The sequence below is a fragment of the Gallinula chloropus genome (assembly GCF_964237585.1).
Source record: "Gallinula chloropus genome assembly, contig: HAP1_SCAFFOLD_174, whole genome shotgun sequence".
Classification (NCBI taxonomy): Eukaryota; Metazoa; Chordata; class Aves; order Gruiformes; family Rallidae; genus Gallinula; species Gallinula chloropus.
This window is the reverse complement of record NW_028168194.1, coordinates 239,356-264,933: the sequence shown is the minus strand read 5'-3', so window position 1 is coordinate 264,933 and position 25,578 is coordinate 239,356. Positions and strand designations below refer to the sequence as shown.

The 25,578-nt window shown below is 37.7% G+C and overlaps 1 pseudogene across 1 annotated transcript in view; it reads left to right on the top strand.

The window, feature by feature from the left end:
- The first annotated feature begins 7,767 nt into the window (after positions 1-7,767).
- The window catches only part of LOC311204711, a 111,079-nt pseudogene continuing 93,268 nt past the window's right edge, over positions 7,768-25,578 (top strand). The window contains exons 1-2 of the transcript in view: positions 7,768-7,899; positions 17,076-17,211. The product of the transcript in view is annotated as an uncharacterized misc_RNA (transcript). The remainder of the gene's footprint in view (positions 7,900-17,075; positions 17,212-25,578) is intronic.

Here is a 25,578-nt window from a genome sequence, read left to right as displayed (position 1 = left end):
TACAGTAAAGCTGGAAAGGGACATGTAGTGATAGCACAAGGGGTAATGGGTTTAATCTGAAAAGAAGGCAGATTTCAAATAAATACTAGGGAAAAATTCTTACGTTAAGGGTGGTCAGGCACTGAAACAGGTTGCCCAGAGAAGATGTGGAAAACCCCTCCCTGGAACTGTTCCAGTCCAGTTGATGGGACTTTGGGCAACCCGGTCTAGTGGAGGGTGTCCTTGCCCCTGGCAGGGAGGTTGGAACTAGGTATTTTCCTTCCCTTCTAAAACAAATGACTATTATTCTGTTAATCTGGTGATTTCCCGCACTTTCCTGTGCCACATGCCAACCTAGGATGAGTTGGATGTGAACTGCAGAAGGCAGCATCTCAGTGTGCTAGGGTACACCCTTAACATGCCTGGCTCTTGCTTCCCCTATTGCTTGGTAAGGGTAATGGCAATCAATCACCTCTTGCTACTTCTGTACCTGGGTTGTAGACCAAAAAGAAGTCGTATCAGAACTTCAAAATCTAGCATATTCTGCGTCTCCGCAACCGGTGGAAACTACCAGAATATTTCAACATCCAAGCTGTGCCAAAGTGGAAATGTACCTGACAAAAGTTAATTATCTCAGATCCTATAAATAGCAATTCTAAGTGGGGTTCTATGAGCTCTCCTGGCTAGCAGCAGGCAAGCTGGGATACTTACACACTTTAAGATACTTTATATTGCATTACTGTGAATCTCGTCATCTTCAGACCTGTAATTAAGTCACCATTTTGATCACAATGCATTTGAGTAAAATTCAACCTTTGCTTTACCTCATACTATTAAATTCTGATTTTCTGCTAAATCATAACTATGTCAAAACATTTTTATCAGTGACAAAGACAAAGGAAATTTTGTCAATGAATTAACATTTAAATTATGTAATGAATAGAGGTGAGGTGAAATTGTCACAAGAATGCATCAAATCCACCATTTATTTTATTATTTACAAGATTAACACCCCTTGTTCTGCCCACACTTTCTACCTCTTATCTTATATACACTATCAAGCTATTGACAATTGCTGGCATTGCAGCAATAACACAGCTTTTACCTTTTATTTCATGCTTTCATGCTGTCCTTATCACTCCTTCATCTCCCTTTAAAAATGTACAAGGAGATTATGTGGTTTTTTCTTTTGCTTTCTTAATATTTGTCCTTAATACCAAGTGCAAGTTTTTAAAAAAAACTTGCACGTTTGCTCACAGGTGCCCAGATGAATGGCTGTGCAGTGACAATACAATGCCCTCTGCTTATTAGACTATTTGTTACTGTTCCAGTAAGATGTATGCATTGGTTGTATTCACTTGTAGCCTTTTTAAAGTGTAAGATCTTTGTGAATAAGGCCAATCTTTATGTTTAAATACACAGAGAATTTAATAAAATAAACTTCCATCTTTGATGCAAATACAAACATTTTAAATGCCTTCTGGAAACTTGCAAATATTTGTTTGAGGATTTTATCATTCACAGAAGTATTGCTGCTTCCATTTTTTCAAAAAAGATGAGTAAGAGAGATAAAGGGATATATCATGAACTCACAGGAATTGAACTTGCCCGAGGAATGCTATTAAAGTGCTCTGAGGAGCTGTTTTCTATGTTCATCAGCAATGACTACATAGTATTAGCCGATGTGCATCTTAAGAGTTTTGAAGGAAATCTGCAGCAGACTTGGGAAAGTACCTACATCTCTGAAGATCCTGTTCCAATTCTAAAGTAACTATTTCCATTGAAGCAATCACCATTTCCACAGTGCTAATACAAGAGCAGATCACAGAAATAAATAAACTGTCTGTCTACGTTTTATCAGGAACACTAAGTGACCATACAGCTCAGAGCTGTCCCGAAACCAGACCACCCCCAGAACCACACCTCCTGGAGCTGCCTGCTTCTCCCCCTGCCTCAGCCCCCCTTTATACTGAGCATGACGGAATTGGCATGGAATACGCCCTTAGGCCAGTTCGGGTCACCTGTCCTGGCTGCATCCCCTCCCTTCTCATTAGCGGGGAAATATGAACAACTGAGAAGTCCTTGATTGCTTGGCCACAACTAGAAACATCAGGGTGCTATCAGCCCTGCTCTCATCCTGACTCCCAAATGCAGCATTCCATCCACTGCTAGGAAAGAAATTAACTCTATCCTAGCCAAAACCAGGACAGGGCTGAGCAGCTACATGTATTTACATACTGGCTGGGGTTAAATCATGACATGAGTGCAGCTGAACAGGTTCTGGAAGGATCTAGGGATGCTGTGTTTACAGGGCTTCCCTCATGATCCAATATGAAGCATGGTAACATCGTTTTTTCCCTCCCAGTGACATAACACTGACTTTGTTTTCCACAACTGATCCTCCCAAATGTATTCCTCGACAGGCTTCAAGTTCTTCTTTTTAAATTTTCACAGGTCTGTATCTATCACAATTCTAATCAATCCAAACTTTTAAATCTGCTGACATAAGAGTTATACAACCCTTAGATAATAACTATGCCTCTATTGTCACATAGCATGTTTCCGTATCACTACCAGGTATATTTTTTGGTTGACCACATCCTATAAATTATGGTTCAATTTTAAGTTTTCTTTTGGTATGCACCATTTCATTGACTTCAAAAGCCTGGTTTCTATTCAGGTGAAAGTTCGCTTCTAAGAGGCAACTTAGTAACATATATCCTCAGTTTCATGCTGCAATGATGTGCCAATACTGGGGGCTACAGCTCAGCCTTCCTACTATGTAAGAAACTGAAAAGTAAATAAAAAAAAGCAAAAAGCACCCATTTAAAGCCAGAATGGTAATTACATCTTAATTATAGAAAAGGCGTAAGACAAAGCCCAAAGAAGATTAAGACCAAGTACTGTGCCATATGAACACGGAATAGTCTTGGAAGTACAGATTATTGTCTGGAATTTATGTATTCGGCAGTATCAGTGTAACCTGTACCTATGGCTCATATTTGACTCAGTTTTAAAATACATCACGTGAGGAGGAGATTTATTTCAGTTCTTAAAATATGCTTCAGTATGTAAGGAGAAATTCCCTTGTTTTGAAATCTAGTAATATTCCTTAAGATCTGAATTTGGTCAACTCTGGGAATTCATCTGGATCCTGATATGGGCCAAATGTTGCTTTTTTGTTGTTTTGTTTAGGTTTGGGGGTTTGGATTTCTGGTGTGTTTTCTGGTTGGGTTTTGTTTGTTTTGTTCTTTGACAGAAGGTGCCTGTCAGGCAAGAAATACAATCTATTCTATAACTAAAGCTTGTAGCGGTGAGCCCACACAGATTAATTCATGTGCTGTTGAAAATGACACTTTATCTAGAACTGAGTGCAAATGGGCAATCAGAGGAGATGTTATAACATAGAAAAATAAAGTTAAAAATAAGTCAACAGTCACCTATGGCATTTGTCCAAGAATCCTAAAGAAATCAAAGAACAAATGAACAGTGCTAGTAGGAAAAGTATGCAATTAAAATTGTATTCTGCTCCCACTAAAATTAATGGCTCTTGAACTAGTGACAAAGGAAGCAGGATTAGGCCTTTCATCATTAAATTCCTATTAAACCAGAGAGCTAGAGAGCTGACAAGATTGTACTTCTTTTTAAAGAGGTGCTAAAGATGATCCAAGAAATTATTGCCTGATACGCTTTATCCTGGTGTTAGGAGAAAATGTTTTAAAACAAAACAAAACAAAAAATCCATTAATGGGGGGGGCATAAACCACCTAGACTAAGCTAATACATTAGGGAGAAACTAGTAATGACTTTTGAAAGGTGAATTATGTCTATTAGAATTCTTTAAGGACTCTTGCAAAATAGAGGGTAAAGAGAAACATATGTACTTAGTTTGATGCAGTTCCACATAATAGACCTTGATCCTCTGTAAAGGGTAATTATACAACCATAATTCTACTCTTGGAAAGACCTTGTGCATGCAAATAGTGCATGGTAAAATAAAGAATAGCCAGAATTAGACAATCTTTCTGTATAAACAGATTACATAAAGTCTTCATGGCTACTATGATGTCAAGTTCTACTCTGGCATTGCTAAATATCAGGTTTTGAATGGGTGAAAGCATAGGGAAATGTGCATAAGCAATTTAATATTGTAAGACTTAATAATAGGCACTTTCCTAAGCATTTAGGAAATAATGATCTCAAACCTCTGCATATCTTTCTTATTAATTTTATGAGCAGATAGTTAAGACAAGAATAGAATTTTGCTAAAGGATAGGTATGTTGCTGCAGAGTTATTTTGATGGAAAATGTGTTGAGATTCCAAATAAACATAAACATAAGTGCCTAGAAAGCTTTTGACCATCTGTAATTTTTTAAGATATCTATCAGTGAATATCTTTACAAATATCTGGTTCATAAAGTGTGGTACAGCTGAATCCTAGTATTCAACATGCAAGCAATGTGTTTTGTTATTTCAAATAAGACAAATCATGTGCCTGTCACACTCAAAAACAAATGTAAAGATGGACAATGTTCTTTCCAACTGCCCTTCATACTCTCTGCTATTGTTACTATGGATTTTTAGAGCCAGTCAAAATGACAGTTCTAGGAGATTGTCATCTCATGACCAGTAAAGAAACTAATTGGGTTTTATGGACATTGCATTTGTCTATAAGAGTAGGTGCTTCTTGACTTAGATACCATGATCTTTGAGACAAATACTTGTTTCCTATTCCCTGTTTTTAAAGAATTAAAAGCCACGAAGTACATGTTTTGCCTTTTTATTAGTGGCATTGTGATGCAAACAATAATTGGTTTATAATTCTTGATGTAAGATTTGGTTTTCATTAGTTTTCACTTTTTAGAAATTTTACCAGCAGTAAAAATAGGAGATTATACACTCATCTAAAAAAATGTCTCCATCTGGCCCTGAGACTATTGCACTTCTTTTTTACACTGAAGATTTTTTTCTATAGATTTAAGTTTTGTGGGAAAAGTTGAGAACATGGACTTGCCCATTATTTTGTTATTTTTTACAATATTTGGAAAATTCATTTAAATATGGAAATTTCCTTTAACCTTTTACATCCATGACCATAATACCGATCTTTCCTGTTCATATTTAGTCTTGATTAATTCTACAGATGCACTTACAGTTTCATACAGGTACACTCTACAAGGTATTTTTGGAAACTTAACTCTTAAGATCAAATTTGACACATTTATTTATTTTTTTTCCCCCAGAGGTAGCATTGTTCATTATGAAGTTAGGAAAAAAACCACCTAAATATTTTGCATAAAATCTTGTTTCTCTCTTCAACTTTTGTCCAATGGTTCATCACACTGAATACAGCTTATTTAAGTAACCATTGAACACAATGCTACACAGACTATTTAATATTTCAAAATACTAATAGATAGCAATTGAAAATAAACGAGAAAATGTTGATGTGACATTTAACACTGCATGACTGTGGTACTTTGTTAACTAAAGTATGATATTATTTATGGTACATTAGAAGCTCAGATTACCACATATATTGCACATTTAAGAATAGAAAATATAGACTACAAATGGTCAATTTCTAAAGTAATTACAGGAATACTCACAGTATATAAATTCCACTGGAGTGGATGATTTCTGATTTATATGCATTCATGTGTTGTAGATGTATTTAATAATTCTACCAATGTACAAAATTTGCAAGTAATGTAAAATGTTTGGAATGCCAAACTAGAGAGATTTGCAGCTTCTACACTGACAAAAGCTTCATGACAAGCTGTAAAATTAATCAAATGCATTTATTATACAAAGAGAGGCTGAAGGAACTGGGCTTCTTCAGCCTAGAGAAGAGAAGGCTGCGGGGGGACCTCATTGCAGCCTTCCAGTACCTGAAGGGAGCTTATAAACAGGAGGGGAATCAACTTTTTAAAAGGATATATAATGGCAGGACAAGGGGGGATGGACTAAAGCTAAAGGAGGGAAGGTTTAGATTAGATATTAGAGGGAAGTTCTTTACAGAGAGAGTGGTGAGGTGCTTGAACGGGCTACCCAGAGACATAGTGGATGCCCCCTCCCTGGAGGTGTTCAGGGCCAGGTTGAATGGGGCCCTGGGCAATCTTGTGTAAATCCAGGCCTGAGGTTGGTGTCCCTGCCTGTGGCATTGGGGTTAGAACTCTGTGATCCTTGGGGTCCCTTCTAACCCTGACTATTCTATGATTCTATGCTTCAATAACTGTTTGCTTAGTCTATGCTTCAAAATTTGCCATTCCTTCCTCACAGAGTCTAGGTGCATTATGATTCACATTAACAGGGAAGTAAGTCTCGAGAACAAGGGGGGACCAGGCTTTTGTAGACACTCTCAAATTGGAGGTCCTAGCCCATAGAAAAAGTTTCTTTCCTTGAATCACATCACTCCAGAAATTCTGACTATTAAAGCATACTGCATAAAGAAAATTAACAATGGTTGTGTCTTTCAAAAATCATCATATGTATATATACAAACATCTGCTGAATTTCTTCCATCTGTAAGAAAGGAAACTGGCACATTTTGGCAAATATTCTCCATGAACTCTTGCTGAGTATTCGTATCACTCTATTATCCATGAGCTCCTTTGAACAAAACAACAAATATGTTATACAGAAAAGACTCAGAGAAATAGGAATAGGGTACAACAGGGGTCATAAGGTAATTAGGACAATTAAGTTTTCAGTTCTAAATCTGAGTAGTCCTGTTTAGGACCTTAATGTACACAAAGACCAAATTTCCTTCACAAACCCACTATGAATTTAGTGTGCCTCTACAATGTTCACTGCAAGCTGGGGTGTTCACAGCTTCAATGCCTCTTTATATAGCGGATAATCCTTCAATGCCTGTCAATCTTTACCAAATAAGGAGGAAGCTAATGATGACCATGGTGTCTTAGCTGACACTCTGTGGACATCTGAAGTAGAGAAGGACAGCTTCTTTCAGTTGTTACCAGTATTAAATCATTTCAGACAAATTCTATTAAGCACAATGCATGTAGAAAACAATTGCAATACTCACTGGATCTCAAAATAACCAAAGAATTTAGGCTGGAAGGGACCTCCGGAGGTTATTTAATGTAACAACCTGCTCAAAGTGTTTCCAGCTTCACCGTGAAAGCACGTTGCCCTGGGCCATCTAGTGGGTATTAGCAGTATGTACTCTTGTACATGCTGGACCCTGAGAATTTTAGGAAAGGAACCTTTCAGCTCCTCAAGGAGTTGGTCAATAGAACCCCTTGGAAAACTGTCCCCAGGGACAAGGGAGAAGAACAGAGCTGGCAATCTTTAAGAAAGTTTTCTGTAGAGCACAAGAGCTCTTGATCCCCAAATGTAAGAAATCGAGCAAGGAAGGCAAGAGACCAGCACGGCCTGTTGGTCAAAATTAAAGGCAAGAAAGAATTGCACTTACAGTTCAAGCAGGATCAGGCATCCTGGAAAGAGTATAGGGATGCTGCCCAGTTATGTAGAGATGAGGTCAGGAAGGCCAAGGCACATGGAGGACAGGGAGGTGACTTGATACAGCCAGCACTGCTTCACCATGGGGCAAGTCCTGCCTGATCAACCTTTCTACAATGGAGTGACTACATCAGTGGACAAGGGAAGAGCTACGGATATCATCTATCTGTACTTCTGCAAAGCCTTTGACACAGTCTTCCACAATATCCTTCTCTTTACACTGGAGAGATACGGATTTGATGGGTCTACTCTCTGGTGGATAAGGAATTGGCTGGATGGTCGGATCCAGATGATATGGGTCAATGGCCCGAGTCCACATGGAGAGGAGTGATAAGTGCTGTCCTCCAGGGATCTGTACTGGCACCAGTGGCATAGACAGTGGGGTCGAGTGCACCCTCAGCATGTTTGCAGATGACACCAAGCTGAATGGCGTGGTCAGCACATCAGAGGAATATCATCCAGAGGGACTTGGACCAGCTAGAGGTGGACCTGTGCAAACCTCATGAAGTTCAACCTGGGTCTCATTATCAATATAGGCTGGAGGATGATGTGACAGAGAGCAGCCGGCAGAAAAGCACTTGGGGGTACTAATGGATGAAAAGCTAGACATCAGCTACCAGTCTTCAGCTGCAGCCCAGAAGGCAAATCGCATCCTGGGTTGCATCAAAAAAAGTGTGGCCAGCAGACTGAGGGAGGTGACGCTCCACCCTCTATTCTGCTCTGGGGAGACAGACCCCAGCTGGACTACTGCATCCAACTCTGGAGCCCTCAGCACAAGAAGGACATGGGCCTGTTCCAATGCATCCAGAGAGGAGGGCCACGATGATGATTAGAGGGCTGGAGCACTTCTCTATAAAGACAGTTTGAGAGATCAGCTTGTTCAACCTGGAGAAGAGAAAGCTCCAGGGAGACCTTATAGCAGCGTTACACTATCTGAAGGGGACCTACAAGAAAGCTGGAGAGGGACTGTTGGCAAGGGCATGAAGTAATAGGACGAGGGGCAATGGTTTTAGACTAGAGCAGGGTAGGTGAGATTAGACATGAGGAAGAAGTTCTTCACTAGGAGGGTGGTGAGATACTGGAACAGGTTTTCCAGAGAGCTGGTGGAGTCCCCATCCCTGGAAACATTCAAGGTCAGGTTTGATGGGGCTCTGAGGAACCTGATCTAGTTAAAGGTGTCCCTGCTTACTGCAGGAAGGTTGGACTAGATGACCTCTACAGGTCCCTTCCAAACTAACGCATTCTATGGTTCTATGATTTTTTTAGACCCTTAAAGCCAGGGTATGGATCCTGTTCTTCTCTTGGAATTTACCTGTTGTATTTAATACATTCGGAAACAATAGAGTACTGCATTCAAATTCATCCATTTGAGTTATGGTAGCTAATTACTTACAATGAATCATCATGACAACTAGGCATGATTACATGATGCAGGTGACACGTGTGTTTACTTTAGCTGATAAGATGAGAAGTTGTTAGGTATCAGTAACCAGGAAACAAGCCTAATGGAGCTGACTGTTTCACTTAAAAGCATCAGTCTTGTTTCTTGCAAAGCACTACAGCTACACTTTTGTTTGTTTTAAAAAACCTGCAGTATTGATTTTCTCTTTTTTCCATGCTTAAAGACTTGAATTCTTTTTTTCCCTTTGAAACATAGTTTCTATGCCTCAGGGAGGTTAAATTTCTTAAGACAAAATATACTATAATTAAAGGATATCGTGTTTTAAATGAGGTACCACTTGTGGGATTTGAAAGCCCGTAGCTTTCAGAAAAACTCTCAGTAAAATATAATTATTCCAATTTCTTAGCACATCACACTGAGTCAAGTTCAAGGGTTCATTTTGCAGCCAAATCATAACATTTTCCTTATTAATGAGAAAAACATTTTTACCTGTTAGAAAGACATACTCTGGAAATCTCTAAACTTTTATTTGAATGAGCTAGCAAGAGGACTCATTTTATTTTGTGTTTTCTCCTATGTTACTGTATTCTTCGAGGTTTATGTTATGTTATCTCATTTTGAAAGTAATCTGATTAGCTCTCTACACTTTTATTCTAGAAACAGCAAAATTAGAACTAGATATAGCAGCAAGATATAAGGGCAGCTGAGTACCAGGTATTTACATTGACAGGGAGAAAAAGCTGCCAATGAAGTTACATAGGAAAACAATAACTGCATTTGTATTTGGAAATGGCACTGGTGGCAATTAATTTGAAGATTAAAGATGCTTCCTGAATTTTCCTGAACTTTTAATCTTTTTTCCAAGATGAGATTAAAATTTTATCTTCTTCATTCAAGCTAACCTCAGTTCCTCTGTATTTAAAATTAGAATATTGATGCTGTATTTTTAGCCTCCTGCACAAATAATATTTTTCTGAGGAGTAACAGAATTTTATACATATTGTAAGCTTTCAGCTTTGAAAATTGTCATTTGAAAATGCAGAAATAAAGGGTAGGGTTTTGTAGGTTTTGAATATTCATAAACTAAAATGAAACAAAAGTTTGCAAAGTATTCTAAAAAATTAAGATTTCTGTGCCATGGAAGGCCACTTTGGTCAATCAGGTACATGTCTTTAGAACGTGAAGCATCAGATAGTATTAAGCCTGAAAGTGCTGTTTGAGAAACAATTATCAGCCACAGAGACTTGAATGAAGGCATACAGGGATCATTAGAACCTTCGCTTAGAGAAAGAAGGAAACTATGGGCTACTTACGTGTCTATAATCTAACACAATTATTTTTTTCTAGTTCTATGATCATGAGTTTATTAGTATTAAAAAATTTTATTGATGTGTTGGGGTTTTTTTCATAATAAGAGTAGAATTGGGGGGGTCTATAACAAGAAAAAAAAATCTTTTCATAAAAGTTCTAGAAATCCAAATATATTAAGCGGAACCCCGGAACAAGTAGTTTAAATAGTTGTTTCTAATCTAAGTGACAAACAAAAATGTTAGAATAATTAAAAAGCAATATTTAATCTGATTCCTTCTCATTGAATAAACATTAAATCCTCTATATGCCAAATGTCAATGCATAATATTTTGAAAAACAGATTTTTGCATTATCTCAAATAGGAGCTTTAATTAAACAAAATTGCCAGACTATGACATTCAGCACAGATTATTTTAGTTTGTTTTCATTTAAACTCTTTTCTTGAGACCCAACTGTCATCGCTGTTTAATTTCCAATAGCGCCTCACTTCCTCAAGACATTTAAGGAAGCATCCAATTCTGCCCTGTACCTCTCCTGTGTGCATATACTCTTTGCTTTGCTTTCCCAAAGGAGACGCGTACGTGTTCAAAGAGACTGAAGGCATCTATTAACAGTCTCATCGCAGTAAATTAAAATCTGCAGTTGTAAAAGTACTCTGCATAATTTTTATTTATATGAATCACAAGGCAGAACTACACACTGATAAACTGAAGGACAAAAATTATGTTAATATTTGTATTATATGTATTATAGATGTATAATATGTATTATACATGTTAATCATATTAGTCATATAATAAAATCAATCACATAATTTACATACATATCTTAAAGATTTAAAATGGGAGCTATCAAAACAATGCTGACATTCCCCTTTCCAAATGGACTTCAACATTCTGCTCTAGGCCTAGGTTGAGAATCATTGCCTAGAGGGGCAGATTTGAAGGTCTGCTTTAAATTTAATTGTACCAAAGTAAGTTCTCTGGTATCTTTTTGGGCTCTGCCTGGTGTTGTGACAGTCAGAGCTGGTGCTAATCTTATTGTTAATGTCAAAGACCAAGTGTGACAGCAGCAGACAAGATAGGCTCTAGTGAATGACAGAATAATCAGTCTGGAATAGAACTATTTCATCCATAAAGGATCAGGCTGTGGGAAATCACTATCAGTATGTCCACATGTTTACTTCTTTTCTTATTCTGATGGCAGTTAGATCATTTAACAGCATATTTCTTTGTCAAAGATTATTTGAAATTCATGTTATTCTAACACGGTAAACCTAAAGGGATAAAAATCATTATGTCTGCCTGTATTATCAGTATTGGAAAGTTAAAGGTATAGTGAACATTCTTCTGTGAAAATAACTCCAGGTATATAATTGCTTATAATGAATGTCCACAGTCCCACAAACTTGCCTTTTAGTTTTCATTCACTGTCATAATTGGTCATTATACATGTTTAATAGTAAAATTCTTTAAAAAAAAGGGAAATTTGTGAATAATTCCTCCAGCAACAGAAGTAGGACAGTAGTTTTCATTCACTGTCATAATTGGTCATTATACATGTTTAATAGTAAAATTCTTTAAAAAAAGGGAAATTTGTGAATAATTCCTCCAGCAACAGAAGTAGGACACGCTGGTAAATTCATAACCTTTAGGAATTCATAACACAGATGGAGCAGTAAGAGTTATGGACCTGTGGCTCTTAACACAAGGGCAGGAGCAAGCATTAAGGCTGAAAAGCACAGCTGAGCTGTTGATACTTTTTGTTGAACTCACTTAAAACATTTAGATCCTGTCCCTGACCTCTGTACTTATTCTTTTGGATATATATTAAGGTTCTTAATATATTCTTAAAGATTTTTAAATATAAATAATCTACAATGGTTGCATACAAGGCACTTCAAGATTACAAACAGTCTAAATATTTATACTTGTGGATGGAGAAGACAACAGAAAGCTACTTGCTTATAGCAAGATGCAGGGGAATGCATCAGTGGGCTGGTAGTAATCAGAACAATGAAAGAGAGCGTTAGCTTTCTGGTTAATTCACACATGATCAAATATGACCCTGTGGTGATTGTTTTGGTTTTGGCTTTTTTTTTTTTAACAACAAAGAAACAACAAGAAACTACTTTTCATAATATAAGACTCCAATTACAGGAAAAAAATTAAGTAAGTAAGAGCAAATTCCTCTTTAGGGAAATGAACAGACAAATATGTTTCTTTTTATGAATGCTACAGTATTCATTTTGAACATACAACTACTTCAAAACATTAAACAGTTTGTTGGTGGATTTTGTTTGCTTGCTTTTTCATAAAGATGAAGCACTGAATAACATTAATTAAATATGCAGACTGCCAGACAAGTCTACTAGCTAATATTAGAATGATTTGAGTACATGGGACAGAGTTAATTTTCCTCATAGTAGTTAGTGTGGGGCTGTGTTTTGGGTTTGTGCTGGGAAACAGCACTGATACCACAGAGTTGCTTTTGTTACTGCTGAGCAGTGCTTACATAGAGTGAAGGTCTTCTCTGCTTCTCACACCACCCCGCCAGCAAGTAGGCTGAGTGTGCACAAGTTAGGAGAGGACACAGCCAGGAAAGCTGACCATTAACATATCTCATGTCATATGATATCACACTCAGGAATAGAAGAGCTGGAAGAAGAAGACAAAATAAAGCTGGGGACACCTTCAGAGTGGACGTGTTTGTCTTCCCAAATAACTGTTACGAGTGATGGAGCTCTCTAGAGCTGGCTGAGCACCTTCCCAACAGTGGGACGTGGGGAGTGAATTCCACATCTTGTTTGTGCATGGCTTCTGCTTTACCTATTAAACTGTCTTTATCTCAACCCATGAGTTTTCTCACTTTCACGCTTCAGATTTTCTCCCCCATTCTACTGGGGGAGAGTGATTGAGTGTTTTGTGTTCAGTTTCTGGCTGGGGTTAAACCACAACATACACAAAAGAGGATCCTGTCTCCCTGCATTCTTCATGCTTTTCAATGACTAATATGATTCTGGCTTACAGGGCCATTGTATGCTGGTTTCTTACTTTAAATGAAAAAGAGGGGGACAACAGGGACGGGTTAAGGCCATTAGATGTTCAAGTCACCTTAAATATGATTCAAGAATGCCTCTGGAGCACCACAATATGGTCTGTATTCTATTTTCAAATTCATCTTTTATACAGCTTTAGATGAATTGTGCCAATTTTGATTGGCTGGCAAGATCTAAAGTGTTTTAGTTATTTTTATTTTGAATGCACAATGGTACCCTCTTTCACCAAGAAAGGTTTATTGACAACAATAAAAAAACATAATAGATGTGGATTTCTAAGCAAAATAATATTCCAAATCAAATTAATTCTACATAATATTTTGGCTCAGGAAGGTCTGATTTTAGATTCCGAGTTTAAAGTGAGCCAGGTTCCCACTGCATAGATCACCAGTTCAGAACTTAACACCTCTCTTAAATCTCATCTTTCAAACATGCCACATCAGCTGTATTTTTGCCTTCACATTAGGTGTTTCAGTAAACCAGCATGTTTTCTCACAGCTAACTGTCACTACTACTACTCTTTTCAGTTTCTAAAAAGCATTGTTTGGATGCCAACAATAAATATATTTCATAGAAAGCAGCACTTTCAAGTTTGCAAGCCAATGGAAAATCTTGTACTAACTTTTGGATAAAGCTGCTGATTAGTTATAATGATTTTGAGGTACAGTAGTTAGGCTTTGAGTGAGGTAATTAACCCACTCCTGGCAAAATAGTGTCTGATCCAGTGCTAATCCGGACACATTTTAATTGTAACAATAGAACAGGGGTTTATTTACAATAGATCAATTTTCTCAATATTTCCAGGTGAATAAATTCTAAATGCTTAAAAGCAATATAGTAAAGGTTAGATCTCAAATGTAGGCAATCAGAAGAATGTAATCCAAGCATGAGTAATAACCAAAACCTCAAGCAAATCATTACATGATTCACTCAAGTGAACCTTTTCACCTAGAAAGACTCTGTGCAAACTGCATGTTATTGTAGAGTTCAGTGTACTTAATTTACTTCCTATTTGTTTCCAGGTGATGTTGCAAGTTCAGGAAACATTTTGGCTCTCCAAATTGCTATAGTTCCTAACAATAGCCTCCCAAACAACCCATGCTCTTAAGCGTTTAAATTGAAAATGGTGAGTTTTATTTTATTATTTTGCAGCTATAAGTAAAGCTCAATTATGTAGTTGGAATCTAGAATAATAAGAGGATCAGGAAGATCTAGATTTTGACTGCTTTCAGAAGGCTGTGTAAATAGGGATTTTTATTTAAGAAAAAGTCACCAAACCACAGATACATTAAAAAACCCCAACTAAACAAAACAAAACAAACAAACAAAAAAACACCCAGCAGAACATAAACCACTTCAGGTTATTTGAATAAATTTTGAGGTATTAAGCTCAACATGGGGGAGGTATGAGGGTTAAATTTTGCATGAGATCAATTTAGCATAGCTGCGGAGTGGTATATAACGTTCTTCAAAATATGAAGCTATAAAGTTATATGGAGTCTTAGATCTTTCCGTATGCCCAACACTTAAAGAAAATCCCCTTTGTACAATTACAGGGTTGTAGTCAACAACTAAGGAATAGAAATATTAAGATCTAATTATTGGACCAAGATGATTCTGTCTGAAATGAATCCATCAATGCAGTGTGCTCTATGAGCAAATACATTTTAATTAGCAAGTTGACAATCAGCGTTAGTTTTTACATACATCTGCTTACTATTTCAAATAGAATCATCCTACTACCTGGCTGAGTCAGGCTATTTGATTGCTTCATTTAATTTCAGTATCAAATGGACAATTTACAGAAGGATTACTGTATTTACATTTGTTTGGGGGATTATTTTTCATGAACTGACTTCAACTACATGTATTCAACTTCACAGGAAAAAAAAGTAGTTCAAAAGAACAGATTAAAAGATAAAGGAATATGCAAAATCTAAAATAAATGGCATCTGTGAATCAGACCTAATTTCTGTACTTCAAAATGTGCCATATTGTAATTATAAAGATTTAGGTAAATTTAACTACTTTATGTAAACTCAATAAGGCAAATCCAATTGTGTTTCATTTATTTTAAGTCAATTATGCTGTGTAATTTCTTTCAGTTTGCAGGCAGCACTGGCAGTGCCCAAGCTGTTTATGAAAATTCAAATTAATTTTTTTGGATGTACTCAAGATGCAAAGCAGTGACAAAATGAGGTTAACAAAGGAGTGATCAAAATTAACCGAGCCTTGTAATTCACAGAAACAAATTTCTATATAGAAATGGAATTCTTTTTATTCTTTAAGACATAAACATGGAAAAAATATAAACATAAAAAACCTATAGTAGCCTTCAAGAATAACATTTTTCCCTCTCTTGCTCAAGAAGTGAAAAAGTAGTATTTGGATAACTGGAACATTGCTAAAACAATGTTTATACCTGACATATGTGTTAACTAATAGCGTGGAGTCATGTTCTGTCTTCAATTCCATGTCACATACTCCATGTGATTGTCAGAAACAAGAAAAGAAACATTTCCCACTCTAAGACTTTTTGGCTGACTGCAGGACAAAAAATTAAACTTCTCTTTGGAGAAAAAGATGATCAGTTTCAAATGCTTAACATTGAAAATTATAACTTTTGAAGTGCAGATAGATATCTGTTCAGAAATGCCTTGATATTCCTTACAGAAGCATGACATCTATTCATTTATTGAATTATTTACATCAATATTCTATTGGGGTTTTTTAAATGTTTCAGCTACTCCTTGGCTAGTCAATTGACTCTGTTCTCCATTCACACTTTCTTCCAAGTTATTCCTTAAATCCAAATGGACTTTACTGTTAGTTGTCAAACAGATTAAGAGATTAAGAGAAAGGTAAGAGGATAAGAAAAAGATAGTGTTATGATTCTCACTGATAGCCTTTCCCACTTTCCTTCTGCAGTGGAATGGAATAGTGAAGAAAGTATTATAAATCTCATTTTTTTTTCTGTACTGAAAGATGATGTTACTGGAAGACCATCTGTAGGCAGACAAAAATCTAAAACTTTTGGGAAGCTCCTTTGATTTTCAGAAGTTCCTGAAAATCAGTAAAAGTCAGTTTTTCAGTGATTTATGAAAGATACAATTACCTTTTGGGGAGACTTCCTTTTCCTAAATCAACTTGAACAATTGCCTGAACGGCTGGTCTCAAAGACTTTTAGTAAATGCAGTAATACCTCGCTAGTGGAGAGGTACCAGTGGTATTCCACAAGATTTAATTTTAGGGCTACTTCTCTTTATTTTAATTTGTTTTTAATCAATGACCTGGACACAGGAGTTGAGTGTATGCTCAGTAAGTTTTTCCAATCAGACTAAATTAGGAGCAGTCTTTGATACCTTTGAGGGTAGAGAGACCTTGATAGATCAGAGTGCTGAGAAATTACCAACCTGTCATGGTTCAGCCCCAGGTGGCAGCTGAGCACCACACACCGCTACCTCACCCCTACTGCAGCCAGACAGGGAGGAGAAGTGGACAAAAGGACAGTATACTGACCCAGCACAGGGAGAAGGGACAGAATACACCAACAGTGAGAACAAAAGCACTTTACTCATCTGATGACTGACCAGGTGCTTTACCCACACTCAAGACCATCTTGGAGCCTTGTGGAACCACCCTTCCAAAACTAGCCCCCTTTTATGGGGAGCGTTGCTGTAACATGGTGTAAAAAGCAACCTTGGCCCGCTCGGCTCACCTGTGCTGGCTCCTTGTGAGAATTAACTCTTGTTCTAGCTGGAACCAGGACACAACCATAGAAAACTTGACAAGAACACATGTTGGATTTTGCAGCTGGTATAGTGTAATCCTGGATACAGACAGATGGTATAGATATAAATACAGAGAGAGATGTAGATGAAGATGTAGATGTAGTTATAGATGATATAGACATAGATATAGATGTAGGTGTAGATGTAGTGATAAATATGGTTACAGATACAGATACGGATACAGGTACAGGTACAGACTGAGGGACATGAGTGTAGCCCTGCAGAAAGAGAACTTTGGGCCTTGTTTGGTTGATGGTTAACTCAATATGAGTCAACAGTGTGTGACCTGGTGGCCAAAAGGGCCAACCATAAACTGGAGTGCATTAAGCACAGAGAGCATAGCTAAGTAATTGAAAGACTACCCCACTATATTCAGCATTGGTGCAACTGCACCTCAAATACCAAGTGCCATTTTGGGCTCAACAATACTGGAAGGATATTAAAATACTAGGATGTGCCAGAATGAGGGTAACAAAGATATTGAAAGTAGTAGAGGGCATGACTTATGACTTATGAGGAGAAACTAAGGATAGAAGGTTCGCTCAGTTTAGAGAAAAAGAGACTAATAGATGACTTCATTGCTACCTACAATTCTCAATATGTATAACGTATTTGTACCCTTTCATTCCTTCCATCATAGATGTATTTTTATATAAACAAAGTTTCAGAAATTGTTTTAAACTTCAGATACTCACTTTCTTGTGTTTTTTTATTATATAACAGTGCAAGAAGGTAAAATATTAGCTTAGCTATACTTGTGACTTTCTATACTGTTGACATTGTTAATGTTACCAATTTCTGCTGGAAAAACAAAGAAAAAACGTGAACAACAACAACAAAAAAAGACTACACTTCCTATCCACAGAAACTCCACAAACTGATCTATTGAATGTGTTGTCTTTAAATTGTTATGAAATTAAGAAAATGCTTTACAAAAATACAGCTGTGCACTTAACAGGTGAATCCCTGATAGCAGCCTAGCTAATACCGGAAAATTGCATTTCCAGACACATCGCCCAATTTCTCATATGAATAACTGTGTTAATAAAACACTAGTCTAACATATGAGAATATCTAGTGAAGTACTAAGAATTAGATTCTCTGATGAAGATCCATGGAACTCTATATTGAATTGATGTGGAATAATCTACTGTGTTGCCACTGTCACTTTGCCCGTCATAAATTGCTTTTCACATGTAAGAGTTTATATCCTGCCCAAACACCAAAGTCTGCTTTGGATATTCTTAATTCTTGGAATATTCTTGTCATGCCTCTCCACATTTATGTCCTCACTTGGATTAAGCATTTTTACTTCAAGGTAATTTGGTGGAAATTCCATGACATGTAATGTAAAGAAAAAAAAAAGAAAAAAACCCAAACCTGAACCCTTTAATATATATTTAATTTGTTGATTTTAATTTCACTAGTGTTCCCATTGATCTTCTCTTAAAATAAACCAAAAGAAAAAAAACAATAGAAACCCTTGATTTATGATACTTTCTCTATATTATCTCCATTGTGTATACTTTTGCTGACATATGCCCTAATTCATTTCTCTGTGAGGTAAGCAATCCATTTTCTCATATACTTTTCTGTAAGTCTAATATATTTTCATCACCATTTTCTGAAACACTCTTCTGCTGATTGCCATAGCAGTTTCTATTAGACATAAGTGTTTCTTCACTTCAGCTTCACGCAAAATGCCATATCTGTACTAGATAACACTCTGTCAGCCAAGAATTATTTTATCTGTAACAAAATTGTATATTCAAGATAGCTTTTATTGCGGTGTTCACAGATGTTAAAATTACGTTAGAGTAAAGCCTTGACTTGGACAGAAGTGTATAAATGTAAAAAGAATTCCTCTTCAGTTTCTCTGAATTAATTTACAGATCCTAGAAAAACAATTTTGTTAAAATGAAAAGTACGTATCTTCAGGGTTTGAATTCAGTACGTACTCATTTGACCTCTACAAGAAAATTTGCAATGTGATGGAAAGGTGAGGAAAGTAAATCTTAAACTTCTAGCTAAGGAGAGGCATAAGAAGAAAAGGAAGTCACAGGTTAATATTTGCTTTAGGTTTGTAGGCGAGTGTTTTGTATTGCTTCCTTGGCTATGAAGAAGCAAGGGAGATAATTTAAGACAACTACCTTAACTTATATATATTGTGAAAAGCTTAATATTATTACAAATATCTAAGAAATATGATGCTTCAAAGAGTTACATCAAATTCCGATTCCTTTGAAACTTTCTTCAAGTACCTTGGCCTGTACTCCAAGTTGTTTTTCTTTAGCTTGTCAGAACATATAGCCACATTCAGAATGACAGGATATAGAGTTTAAGTTCCGTATTTGCTAAAGCTAGCTGTAGCAAATTAAAAGATCAAACCAAAAGAATGACTTTTACTCAAATTCCTTGGTGACAGAAATCCATCCTTTCACCTTCAAAAGCCCTAACTTGCTGAGTGGCTCACATACGCTGAGGAATTACCTGGTTTTGTTTACTCTTTGACTTACATCTTGCCTTAAGTTATATCTTACTTCATAAGGTACAAGGAAGCAATGCAGTGTATTTTCTTACCACTAGACAAATATTAAAGAATGTAAGGATACAGTTCTCTTATATTTACAAAGTGCTATTATTGACAGGAAAGTGTCCAAATCATTTCAAGGTAAGTTTTACTAAAATTTACCAGGCACTAGGAGTTCCATGTCTTGCCAATACCGAGAGTATTTAAGGACTCAGTTTAGTTGCCTACTTTAGGATGAAACATATTGTACAGGCATAAAATAGGAAATTTAGGTGAGACTGTCACTAGATCTGAGTCATGTCGCTCAGTGGTGTATAATTTAAAATGTATTTACTAAACTGATACAGGTATCAGGTGGAAACAATTTTTGTTCTCAAATTTCTATTATAGAACACACAGAAAATACCCTGACACAAACCAAGGCCTAAACCCCTCCACTCCAATTTAGACCAGCACCATTGACCTAAAGGAACAGGGTATTTATTCTGACAGTGTAAGTTGTCATGTCATAGCTATAAGCCTTTTTTGGGTGTGTAGTAAGCCTTCTACACATCCCTGTATGTGTGTCCCTTCTCAACCCCCAAGGGTTATTGATTCAAGTGTTGTAGAATCATAGACTAAATCACAGAACGGTTTGGGTTGGAAGCAACCTTAAAGATCATCTAGTTCCAACCCCTGACATGGGCAGAGACACCTTCCACTAAACCAGGTTGCCCAAAACCCCATCGGACCTGGCCTTGAACAAAGGAGAAGGCATACACATCCTCTCTTTGGGATCCTGTTTCATTGTAACACCACTCTCATCATGAAGAATTTCTTCTGAAAAGTTAAATCTACGGTCTATCAAATTAAACCCATTACCCATTGTCCTGTCACTACATGTTCTAGTAAAGAGTCCCGCTCCAGATTTCCTGTAGGTTCCCTTCAGGTACTGGAAGGCTGCAATAAGGTCTCTCTCTGGAGCCTTCTCTCCTCCAGACTAAACAAGCCCAACTCTCTCAGCCTGTCTTCATACAAGAGGTGCTCCAGTCCTCTGATCATCATCATGGCCCTCTTCTGGATACACTCCAACAGATCCATATCCTTCTTGTGTTGAGGACTCCAGAGCTGAAGGCAGTGCTCCAGCTGGGGTCTCACCAGAGCAGAAAGAGGGGGAGAATCACCTTTCTCAATCTGATTAACTTGTGGCCTTCGTTTGGACTCGCTCCAACATCTCCACATCATTCCTATGTTAGGGGCCCCAGAGCTGGATGGAGTACTACAAGAGTAGTCAAGAGGGGAAGAACTACTTCCCTTGACCCGCTGGCCACCCTTCTTTTGTTCCAGTCCAGGATACGGTTGGTTTTCTGGGCTGCTAGCACATATTGCTGGCTCAAGCTGAGCTTCTCATCAGCAAACAACCCCAAGTAATTCTCACAAGCAACTTTTAATCTGTTCATCCCCCAGTCTGTACTAAAACTGGGGACTGCCCTGACCTAGGTGTAGGACCTTATACTTACACTTACTGAGTTTCATACGGTTCACGTGTGCAGACCTCTCAAGCCTGTCAAGGTGCCTCTGGATGGTATCCCTTCTCTCCTGCACATTGACTGCACCATACTGCTTACTGTCATCAGCGAAATTGCAGAAGCTGCATTTAATCCCATTATTCACGTTGCCAACAAAGACGTTACACAGTGCTAGTCCCAGTACCAACCCCTGAAAAATACCACCTGTCATTGGTCTTGATTTGGACAACGAACCACAACTCTTTTGAGTGTGACTATCCAACCAATTCCTTATCGACTGAGTGGTCCATCCATCAATTACATGTCTCTCCAATTTAGAGACAAGGATGTCATACAGGACAGTGCCAAATGCTTTGCACAAGTCTAGATAGGTGACGACAATTTTTCTTCCCTTACCCACTACTGCTGTAACCCATTACAGAAGACCACCAAAACTGTCAGGCACAACTTGAGCTTTAGTGAACTCATGTTGGTTGGCTGTCACCTATCACCCCCTTACCTGCCTGAGCATAGTTTCCAGCAGCATCTGCTCCATGATCTTGCTGCACACAAAGTGAGACTATCCAGTCTGTAGTTCCCCCAATCTCCCTTTCTTTCCTTTTTAAAAATGGGGCTTACTTTTCCCTTTTTCCAGTTAACAGGAACTTCACTTGTCTGCCATGACTTTTCAGATATGATGGAGGGTGGCTTAGCAACTTCATCATCCAGTTCCTTCAGGGCTCATGGTTTCATCTCATCAGGTTCCATGGACTTGTGCACTTCCAAGTTTTTCAAATGACTTCAGGCCTGATCTCCAACAGTATGCTGCTGATCCGACGGCAAGTGTTTCTGAACTTGGTGACACCTCTGATGTTCTAAGTTATTTTTTTTTCATTATCCTACTCTGATTTCATTGTAAAAAATTACATAAATTTCCCAAGTTGAGTCCGTTTTGCCTGTGACAGTAATTCCTACTGAGTTAACTCTCCTGTTTTTATCTCAACCCACAGAATTTTAATTTAATTTTGTTCCCCCTGTCCAGCTGAAGAGGGAGAGGGATAGAGCAGCTTTGCTATGTGAGGGGTGTATTTTCTTTCTTGTCTGCCTTTTTGCAGTGTTCATCACAGTTTTAATTTCATCATTTCAGTTCTGCTTGAGTTCTGTATGTTAAACACCAGTTGTGTAATTATTACAGATTCAAATTAAACTACACTAGAAACAGATCGTATTCCCTTAACAAACTGTTAAATGTTTCTGGCTTTCCATTAGATTTAACTGCTTTAACCATACAGGCTGTCTGCTTTAGAAATGTTTTCTTTACAATATTGCTTCCCTCAATGGTTTCAGGCTTGCATACTATATCCATATATCTATCTTGTCTGATCAAATCATATAGTGGTCTACAGTTTTACTGGCAGGTAGGGGAAATTCTTCTTTACATATAAGATTTAGTAGTCTTACAGTGTTTTAGCTCCAGAAAAGAGCATGGATTGTTTAAAAAAAAAGTATTTTGGTTTTAATTATGATGTTTATGTATAACATAAGTGAATACACTTCAGTGAAATTGAGTACAATCATACTTGAAAAATGTAGGCCTTTGGCTGTGGGACACAGAAAGGGAACAAAGCCTTTCAGAAAAGAAAACTTGACTTATTCTTCCTATTCTCCACTACCTATTGAAGATATTCTTAAACTGCATGAAATGGTGTTTCTTAGGTAGATATTACAGAAAAACAAGGAGAAAAACAAGGTGTGGGTTTAGGTATTATACCTTATGGTTGTTATTTCAGAATATGCAGAGACCCCCAGGAGACCAGTCCTTAGAAGCATTTGTCTGTATCTGTTGGAATTAGGGGAAAAACACATGATATTAAGTACAAGCACAACTACAGATGTTTTCAGGGAATTAACACCATTGCCTATACTATTTGTACTCACTCTATGCTTTTACCATTCCATTCATAGTGGGTGTTCCACAAAGAGAAACCAGAAACTTCATTGCAACGATGGAGGGCATTTTAGCATTGAGATGGCAGTAGCCTGGCAAGAATTAATGTTTAAAAGTTCCAGGGGTTTCTTCCTCCTCAAGACATGACAAAAACTTTCTAGAGATTCAAAGATATTCAAAGTAGTGAAGATGAAAGTGTCCGGAGTATTAAACATTTTACAGTATTTAATTATAATGCTGAACACTGCAGAAAATATTATACTATTTTACAAATTTGTAAATATTTATTAAACAATTGTGCATTTTTGGTCCTTGCATCTCAAAGAACACTTAGTGAGATTATATAAGCTTCTCAGAAAAGTAACAAAAATACGTAAGGAGCAACTGATAGATGGGGACATTAAATTTAAATCCAGAAAATACAGGAGGTAAATGCTAGGTGATCCTCCTCCGGCAGGGAGGTTGGACTAGATGACCTTTCGAAGTCCGACCATTTTCTGATTCTGTGATTCTGTGTGAAATGGTAGATGTTTATAAAATTCTTTGTGGAAATATGTGTAGCCAAAAAATACCAAACAGAAAAGTGAACTAGGTAATAGTGATTCTCAAAAATATGAGAAATATTGTTCATGAAGTAAAATTAGAAAAGGGAAAGTATATTGTCTTCAAAAAAAACACTGAGGGAGGTTTTTCCTCATGCATTCCAAGAACTGAGGAGTACATTGCCATAGGAACTTTCAAGTGGCTTACATGAATGGTAAAGCAATTAGATAAATTTGTGGAAGAGAAATGCAAATTTTGCTTAAAAAGAATCTGGGTTTCTATCTGACTGCATGACTTTTTTTTTCAGTTTGTTTACTTAAAACACTTCAAAAGAGACAAATACTGACACAACTTTAATGTCATTGTGCCTAAGGTTTTTATGTACTATCATCGCCTAATTTTTCACAGGATTTTTGCCTTAGATTAGGATTCATTCTGTTGTCAGTTTGTTGTGGTCATTTTGTTTATAAGCACGCAATTTGTTTCTTCAGAACGTGCATAGAGTATGTATGAGTATAGTAAAACAGGCAGGAGACAAAAAGACAAAGGTGTCTTATTAAAGAAATTATTTTTCTAATTAGTCAAATTCTGTTTTTCTTCTACATAATCCCCGTTTGATACTGAGACACCACAGAATCACAGGATCATAGAATGCTCTGGGTTGGAAGGGACCTCAAAGATCATCTAGACCAGGTTGCCCACAGCGCCATCTAACCTGGCCTTAAACACGTCCATGGATCAAACCCTCTTTCAGCTTGAAGCCATTGTCCCTTGTCCTATCACTACACTGCCTGGTGAACAGTCCCTCTCCCACTTTCCTGTAGGATCCCTTTAAATATTGGTATGCTAAAATTAGGTCCCCCTGGAGCCTTTCCCTTCTCCAGACTGAACAAGCTCAACTCTCGCAGCCTGTCTTCACAGGAGAGGTGCTCCAGCCCCTTGATCATCTTTGTGGCCCTCCTCTGGACTGACTCCACTGAGTGGTCCATCTGTTGAATCCATGTCTCTCCAATTTAGAGACAAGGTTGTCATCCTGGACAGTGTTGAAGGCCTTGCACAAGTCCAGGGAAATGATGTCCATCATCCTTCCTTTGTCCACCATCTCTATCACTCCATCATAAAAGGCCACTATATTTGTCAGGCATGATTTGCCCTTAGTGAAGCCATGTTGGCTGTCACCAATCACCTCCTTATTCACAATGTGACTGAGCATAGTGTCCAGGAGGATCTGCTCCATGATCTTCCCAGGCACAGAGGTGAGACTGACTGATCTGTAGTTCCCTGGGTATTCTTTTTCCCTTTTCTAAAAATGGGAGTTATATTTCCCCTTTTCCAGTCAGTGAGAACTTTACTAGACTGCCAGGACCTTTCAAATAGGATGGAGAGTGGCTTGGCCATTTCACCCACCAGTTCCTTCAGGACACACAGACACACCTCATCAGGGCCCATGGATTTGTGCACCTTCAGGTTCCTTAGGTGTTCTCAAACCTGATCTTCTCCAACAGTGGGTAGTTCCTCATACTTTCCGTCCCTGCCTTCGCCCTCCGTTACTTGGGTGGAGTGGCTAGAGCTCTTGCCAGTGAAGACTGAGGCAAAAAAGCCACTAAGTACTTCAGCCTTCTCCATATCCCAGGTAACAAGATCAACTGTTCAATTCCAGAGGGCCTACATTTTCCCTCATCATCCTTTTTCTCATTGATATACCTGTAACAATTTTTTCTTGTTTCCCTGCATTTCTTTATATTCCTGGCCAGATATATTTCTAACAGGGCCTTAGCTTTTCTAACCTGATCCCTGACTGCTCAGACAGTTTCCCTGTATTATTCTCAAGAAACCTGTCCTTCCTTTCACCCTGGCTATGCTTTCTTTTTTGGTTTGCATTTGCCCAGGAGCAAATTATTCATCCATGCAGGCCCCATGGTGGTTTTGCCTAATTTCCTCTTTGCTCCTGGGCTCAGAGGAGGTGACCCTTGAATACTAGCCAGCTGTCTTGTGCTCCTGTTCCTTTTAGGGCTTTGTCCCATTGCACTCTACTCTGAATAG